Source organism: Ammospiza nelsoni, chromosome 2, assembly GCF_027579445.1.
Source record: "Ammospiza nelsoni isolate bAmmNel1 chromosome 2, bAmmNel1.pri, whole genome shotgun sequence".
Lineage (NCBI taxonomy): Eukaryota > Metazoa > Chordata > Aves > Passeriformes > Passerellidae > Ammospiza > Ammospiza nelsoni.
Genome location: NC_080634.1, coordinates 88,505,121 through 88,513,181, shown reverse-complemented (window position 1 = coordinate 88,513,181; position 8,061 = coordinate 88,505,121).

Below are 8,061 nucleotides of genomic sequence, written 5' to 3'. Positions count from 1 at the left end.
GCGGTGCCCGGCGAGCCGCGGCTGCGGAGGTGAGCGATGGGCGCCGGCCGCGGAGCGGGGGGCAGCGGGAGAGGGCGCGGGCCGGGCGCCCAGCGCGGAGGGGTCGCGCGGCTGCGGCAGGAGGCGGCCCCGCGCCGGGCGGGCACGGCCGAGCCCCCATCTTGGGGAGGCCCTGCCCGCCCGGTTCGGCCGCCGGCGCTGTCACGGGCAGCGCTGCCGGCTCTGTCCGTGCGCGCTCGGCCCTCGGTCCCGAGTCGTGCCGGGCTGCGGCGGGGCGCGGAAACGGCGTGTGTGGAAGGGACAGCGCGTAAACAGCCGCCGCCTCCGGGGGACGCGGGAGCGAGACAGCGAACACAGGGATGATGTTTAACCGCCCCAAATTTGTTACAGGCCGGGGTTCACGATTCCTTTCCCATGTTGAGAAGCCTTAAAAGGAAGCAGATTGTGTGTTTAATTTGGTGCATATTTCAGATTTTTGCCTGTTTATTGAGCTGGAATATGGTTGTGAAATATGGTAGAAATGCCTTTGCAGTACTGATGCACCATCATCTGTCTTATGTGGGTTTCGCGGAGCAGCGCTAAGAATGAACTTGAAGCTTTAGCCCAGTGGCATAGGTACCCCCATACCATGAGTAAAGTCAATATGTGCTGATCAGAGCCCACTTTGGACTGCAGAGACACTAGAGGGGATTTTGCCTGCGTGGTCCAGCACGGTGTTGACAGAAGCTCTCCATCCGCAGGCCGGTATCAGCCTTCTGCAGAAGCCTCTGCTGTTGAGCTGTCTCGGCTGGCGGTAGAGACCCAGCTGGGAGGGTCTTGCTGGGTTACTTAAGCAACAGAGGCAGAGACTCATCTTTGTCTCTGTCCTCAAACTCTGGAAAACCCTGTTGTGCTGAAAACAAGATTACTTTGCAGTTTCCCACTGCAGAACTACTGTTTGTTAATGCTTTTAACAAAAGCTCTTAATTAAAAGCTTATTAAGTTTTTCTTCCTGCTTCTGAAGATCTTAATTCAGTGGACTGCCTTGCTTCTAGGAACTCAGAGAATGCAATATCTTGCCAATTTTTTCACAAGTATCTCTGACTCTCTTATGCAAATGTTAGGTGGGAGCAAATGGCGGGGGGTGCATATGTATTTTTGGCAGGAACTTGACATTTAGTGTTCTTAAATTTAGAAGTTCTGGCACTTTCAAACTTTGAGGTGGATGTGACCTCTTTTACTCACTGTTCCCTGCTGCAGTACTAAGTTGATAGCAAATCATTATTTCAGTGCTGCTTTCAAGTATCTGTATCCAGGCTGTATGTATTTTGCTAGATACATTTGCTTCTGATTTAATTTATTTTTAATGAACTAATTTCAACTTAATCTGTAGTGGGTGGTATCTTGCAGTGAGCCATGGAGAAGCAAAGAACCCTGCCAAAGTGTGGCAAAAGAACCATGTGATCTATAGAGGGTGTTTGGCTCCCTTACTGAAGACAGTGATGACACCTCTGCAGAAACTTGCTTATTTTACACCTGTCTAATTTGCTGTCAGTTGAGACTGAAGGCTGTACCCCTTCTCAGGTAGCAGAATTTTCAGTCTTAAGGTCTCAGATCTATTGAGTGTTGGATGTCATTAATCATCTCTTAGACCTGTACTAGTTCAGTCTGTTTGTACAGATGCTGTATTAAATGGAGGTTCTCCCTGTGAACTGACTGCTAGGAGAAATGACTGCTTTGTTTCCTATATGTTCTGGTTCCTTAGTCTCTGTATTATTTTACTAGAATTAGGAAGGAAAATGAGAAGGCCGAGGATCCCCTTTCAGTTCTTGTTTCCTTGTTAAGATTTAATTCAGGCTTCTGGGCTGTGCTCTGCTACAGCAAATTTTAATTGCCCAGTTGCTTGTGTATAAGATGCACTGTTAGAATATAATACCTTTAGGACCCCCTTTGTAGATATCTCTGTTGGAAAAAAAAAAAATTTCTTGACTGGATATGAAGAGCAATTGCCTTGCTTGGACGTGAAATTTGAACCCTCTACCTGTTGTGTTTGAAGAGAGATGGGAGATCAAATAATACAGGCAGCACAGCTCAGAGCTCTGTCTTACACGTTCTTTGCTTCTGCTTGCCACTTCCCTTCCTGTTTCTTGTCTGATAAACTGAATTTCCTCTCCATTGTTGGATTATCTACCTAAATCTCAAACAGACATCCTTTGCAGAAACATTGTTGTTGAAAATGTTGTTGACCTTGAAAGAATTAAGCTTTAGGGTGTATCTACTTCATGCACATCTATCAGGCAGATAGGCACAGCCTCAAAAGTAGTTAAATCACACCTATTGCTGCTTTATCTAATACCATAAACTCTTTCCTACAGATGAAGTTGATTCTTCTGACTCTCAGATAGAAGGAAGCATTTCCCTTTTCTACTTCACAGGCACCTCCTGCTACTGCTGCCTGTCTTCCTTTGCTTCCCGCGTTCTGTTCTCTGCAGTGCTTTGCTTGCTGTGAGAGGTGTCACCACAGGCTGGTGGCACCTGAGGCAAAGCCATGCCACAATCAAGACAAAGCAGGTTGACAATGCGGAGCAAATCAATTGAAGTACAGAAAATGTCAGGAACATTGTCAATTCCGGGCATGACTGAGAGGAGGGCATGTGTCTTGACTGCACAGGGGAGTGGTAGGGCCATATTCTTTGTGGTTTGTGTTGTACACGGTAAGGGAGGTATCCAGGAGATAAGGCAAACACTCCAGGCTTTCCTGGCAATTACTGCTCTTTTTTCCCTGTACCATAAAATTAATGATGTTGCCTGAGCCAACACAGATGGACATTGTTCTGTCAGCACATCAATCAATCCAGCCACTTTGGTCTCTCACAGAGAAAAGGCAGGTGCCAGTACTACAGAAATATGATAGCATTTCCTGAAAACAGTATTTGAAGCTTTCAGTAAAGTATGTTCACTCAGCTAGAGGACTGTTTCTGGACTTTCACTGAGTGTAAAATTCTTGAATTTATGACTATTTAACCAAATATGCAATAAATAGTGAACTGGGAAATTGAAGTACCAAGGTACATCCTAACTTAGCTAAAACCATCTTGATGATATATGAGAGAGTAATGTAGTTTTTCCCCAAATTTCCAGGCAAGTTGAGATCTTGACCTTAGGTGAGGGAGTCTTTCTGTCCAGCCTGTAGAATGTGACCAAGGATTTCTCTGCAACAGAGGTTTGTAAATGTGTGTCAGTATTCACTGCAAGTACTCATCATGTACAGCAGTGAGATACTGCTAAGACCTTGTATGAAACCAGCATGCTATTTTCAGAAAAACATTGACATTCTTGAGCTGTTACATTTAGACCTGGCCCACTTGTGCCCTTCAATGTTCTTGTATATCTCACAAATGCCTGCATCTTGTTTGTGCATCTGCTGCTGTGGTGTGCTGACAGAGAAGCCTGTTGTGTATGAGTTGCTTCTCTCTAAATACAGCTGTGTTCTTCCAGTTTGCTGCAGACAGAGCAGATTAACTCCGTGTGAAGGAGGTACCAAGTGAGGTAAAAGGGAATAGTATAGGAGAAAAGGAGTGGGGATATAGAGGAGGGATGTGAAGGGAAATGAGTGTAGACAGTACAGGAAGACAGGAAGGAGGACAGATAGAGATAGGAAAAATTTATCCAGTATCTTTCTCATCAAGGTTTTGTAGCATTTTCCAGTGGAGCACTTTGGAGCTGTAATTTCTGAAAAAAATCTGGACATATCCCAAACCTCTAGCTCTAGCTGGGGTGTGCTTGGGGGGGATGCAACAGCAGGGGCTGGGCTTTATGGCTGGGCTTCCCTGGCAAATGCATCCTGAATCTGAGCATATGGGAAGCAAGTGGGGCTGTGCCACTGTGAGTGAGAACCAGCAGACAGAGGCCTGCCACAAGGTTTGTGTGCTGCTAACTCCCATTGCTAGGTAAGATGTTTTAGAGCTGTTGGGGTCATCAGCTCTCACAAGCACAGGTATTTTAATCTTCCTTAACAAAATAATATGTGTTACCATGCATCTAAACTTTTAGAAGAATAACTATTCTTCCCACAGTATGACTAATTATAGGAAGCATGTATTTACAGATGTTGCAAATCTTTGGAAACAGCACACTTCAATTCCTTGGGACAGTTTATAGTTAAGGTACCTCACTGCAATGTTGCAAACTGTGCAGAATCCTGCAACTATAGCCAGTTCCTGGGAATGCCTCTGCACATGCTCAGTTCCCACCTTTTATGCAAGGCCTGAGCAGCCCAGATTAACTCTGTGCTTGAAAAACTGTTTTACCTGGCTCTACCCTGTTGTATCACTGAGTTTTCTCTAACTTCCTTCCAGCAAAATGAAATGTGATTAGAAGGAATTTGATACCTGGATTTTCTCCTTGCCCTGAGTAGAACAAGTCTCCAAGGTGGAAATTACAGCTGAGAGTGGAGACACAGAGATTTGATGAGAATTTGTTTTTCCACTCATTCTCTGTTGTTAAATCTATTGTTTTGAAATGCAGTGCTGGGTTTACTGCTAAGGTTAGGCATTGGATCTTTCTATAATTCCTGTTTGTGTTTGGTTCAAATCCTAACCCTTGGCAGTCTGAAGCTTGGATTCAAACTTAAGAAGAATTTTTAAATGATTGTCCAGTCTGTAAGAGTTATAATAAGACTTCAGAATGAAATGGCTTTGTATCAGGTATTTTAAAAATACTTGGCCTGCTTGGAGTCTCTTCTGTTCTTTTTCCAGCTCTTTCTCTACATTTTCTCTGTGATGACCAGTGTTAAGAGAATAATTTTTCATAGTTTGCTATGCCTCTAGTTTTTCACAGTGCTTTTTCAAAAACCAACCTGGGAGTGCGGGTGGTGTTTGTGTTGTGCTGAATAGAGTAGCTATTGATCTCTAAAAATGTCTAAAGATTTAAATTTTTTTAGTTTTCCCCCTTGCCCACCTACATTTCGTCTTGCCAGTAACAATTCTTTTGATCATGTAGCTACTTTTTACATTCATTAGGCTGGAAACTACTGCCTCCCACAGCAGGGCAGGTGGAATGAAGTGTGTCCCTACGCTTCAGCAGCTTTAGTACAAAGTTCAGTGGCTTGATTTAAAATGTTGGCTTGACATTTCTGAAGAGTGTTCACTAGATCTGGTCCATTGACTTTGCTTGGGAGGCTGTAAACTTGAACAGAAGTGTGGTAATATGTTCAGTCACCAGAGCTACTTGCCGAGCTCTTAGTGCCATTTTTCTGTTATATTTTTTACCAGAAAGTGCTAAATGCTAGTGCACTGTTAATTCTGATAACAGTTCTGTAAATATTAAAAGTTAGTGTACATTGTATAATTTCTTTTTTAAAAGGTTCTCACATGTTGTCTTGTAGAAGATGCTACACATAAAATGTAAAATCTGGCATAAGTCTTCCTGTCCAAGTCCAGAAGTCTGTAGAGTATTTTTCAGCATTTCTATTTTTGAGAATGGACATTATCTGCATAAGAGAATTATCTCATGGCTATCTTATCCCTTCCAGGTTTTATGAGTCACTTTTTAAAGTTCAGAATTGTACAGTATTACACAGACAGTTACAGCAACAATTAATATGATGCCAGTAGCTGATAATTTCGGTAGAAAAGCCTTATGTATATTTTTATATATATGTATGTTTAAAAGATGGTGTCACAGCTAGAAGCTGGAAGCTCTTGGCCTGTGACATTTAACTCCCTGTAGACTCACAAACTTGCTTTGTTGTCCAGTCACATATTTCTGTGAGCATGGATGAACATGGTCCACGAGGTTTTTGCAGGGATCATAACTTCTACTCCCAAAGTGTGGGTGGACCACCCATCATTATTTCTGAGCCTGGGAGAGCTGTTTGGAACTGGTTCCCTGCCATAATGGAAAGCAAGGCTGCTCCATATAAACATGACAGTTCAGAGGCATGAATAGAGCATTTTAAACTGCAAATGACCCACACTGCTGTCAAAAGAGCTGTCTTGAAAATGCAATCTATGTAGCCACAGTTTAGCCTTGTGGATTCCAATTATGCTAAATCTTTAGTTAGATGATCTACTTTTCTCTTGTTGTGTTTAGTGCACAGGAGGGGCCTAATCTGGGGATGAACTGTTCTGAGGGGGATGAACTCACTGTGACTATCAGTGAGTGTAACAGCTTTATTTGTTGCAGAAATTGGAAGTTGTACAGCCTTCAAAGCAAGAGATTAAAGGAAGAGGAGGACAAAATTGTTTTTTTAATTGAGAGCTGCATCCTTACAGAGGCCTGTGACACAACCCTACCACTCCTCAGAGTTTCTGTGTGGTGCAAGGCAAGTCTGAAAATTTTCCTTTTGCCATTGTTTAGTACAATATTTCTCAGATTTTGTGTGCCTGATTTAAGATCTGGTTTCAGTTTCATAGAACATCTAAGCCCTCCCATCTATTACTTATATTATGTAAAAGTCTGTATATTTCCAATGTTGAATCGTGAGTGTCTTGATTTGGACACCCAAGCTAGTTGGTTCTTTATTCTTTCTGCAGAAGCTGGCTGCCTGGAAATCTGTGTCCAGTATCTCTCCCATTCTCAGAGATGGTTTCCAGCCTCCTTGCACTAGTATAGACTGCTCCCTTTGGTTATTCTCCTTATGCTACTTATCCCATCTCTTTGGTCTGCCCATTTTTGGCAATATCCCAGCTCTTTACTGCAAAGATTCCTCTCAGCCAAGTTGTTTCTGGCTTTATTTCTGGCTCCAAACATCAGTTCTGGTCTTCTGACAACTTGCCAGTATTGCTCTACAGTTACTTTTTCTGCTCCTTTGGTTTGGCCATTTTTACCTGTGTTTTCAAATTTGATATTCTTTCTTATCCCTCAAGGCTTGTTGTAGAAATATGGGTCCTGTTGGCCAAGTTCAATATTTAGCCAAATGTTGAATGATTATTATAAGGAACTGTCTTCTGAACCCCTTGGGGTGCCTGTAAGGCACTGGATGTGCAACTATAATACCTGTGGAAATCAAAAATACTCATTCTTTTGGCATCTTTGGAGATTTTAGTTGTGAATTAACCTCTACTGGATCTGTGTTTACTGTGACTTTTTAAAGGATTACAATAGAAAGGAAATACTTACAGTTTATTGTTTTTGCTTTCTTTTCATGTTAAGCAAAATGTTTTTTCTTTAGACTTTACTCTTGGTAGCAACTGAACTGTTTGAGCTGAAACTGATGATTGTTAAACTGATGATTGTTTAAAAACCAGTCTGAGACAAACACTCAGCATGAAAAATTTCTGGGCACACTCTTTGGGAAAATGTAAGCAAGTGAAAAGAAGAGTTTTAAGAAGTGGTGTTGAGCAGGCATAGTTAGAGGCTCAGATGCTACTGGTCCCACCTTCTCCTTGCTCCTCTTGTGCTGAACAATTAGAAAGTGCTTTACAAACTGTTCATTCACTTCATGGGAGCCTGTGTGTCCCAGCTGTTGTTCAGTGGCATGGCAGTGTAATGTTTGACATGCAATTGCATATCAGAGGTTTTTAAAATAGTGTGGGACTAGTGATGGCATTTAAGTGACTTGGCCATTAGAAAAATGGGGAAATCTTGTGTTAAGGAGGAACTGCTTTCACTGTAAACAGAGAATTTCCTTCTCTTCCCCTTTAGGTAAGAATAGTGGAAATGTTGAAGTGCACCTTTGCTTTGATGTCTAGCAAAACCCTTTCTCTTCCCAAGCAATGTACCTTTTCTCAAACAACCTTGAAGGAAGCATTTGTTGAGCAATAATGCAAAATGTATGGTTGCTTCCATCGAAGTTGTCAGCATTACTTAGAGTGTTTCATTTCTAGTAATAGACACACTTCATCTTACAAAGTTTGTAAGACTTGAGAAAACTGTATATGCTCTTATTGAATCTTTTCTACAATATGTTTCTTTTGGCAAGAACAGATTACCCAAGAATATATGTTCCTGTTAGTTTGACCTAGTCTATATTTTAGTGGAATTACCCTTTCCAAGAAGTATCAGTAAGAACTGTATTTCTGTCAGAAATACTAGTGGCTGTGGTAGCAGTGCTAGTGACACAGACATCCAGCATGAGCT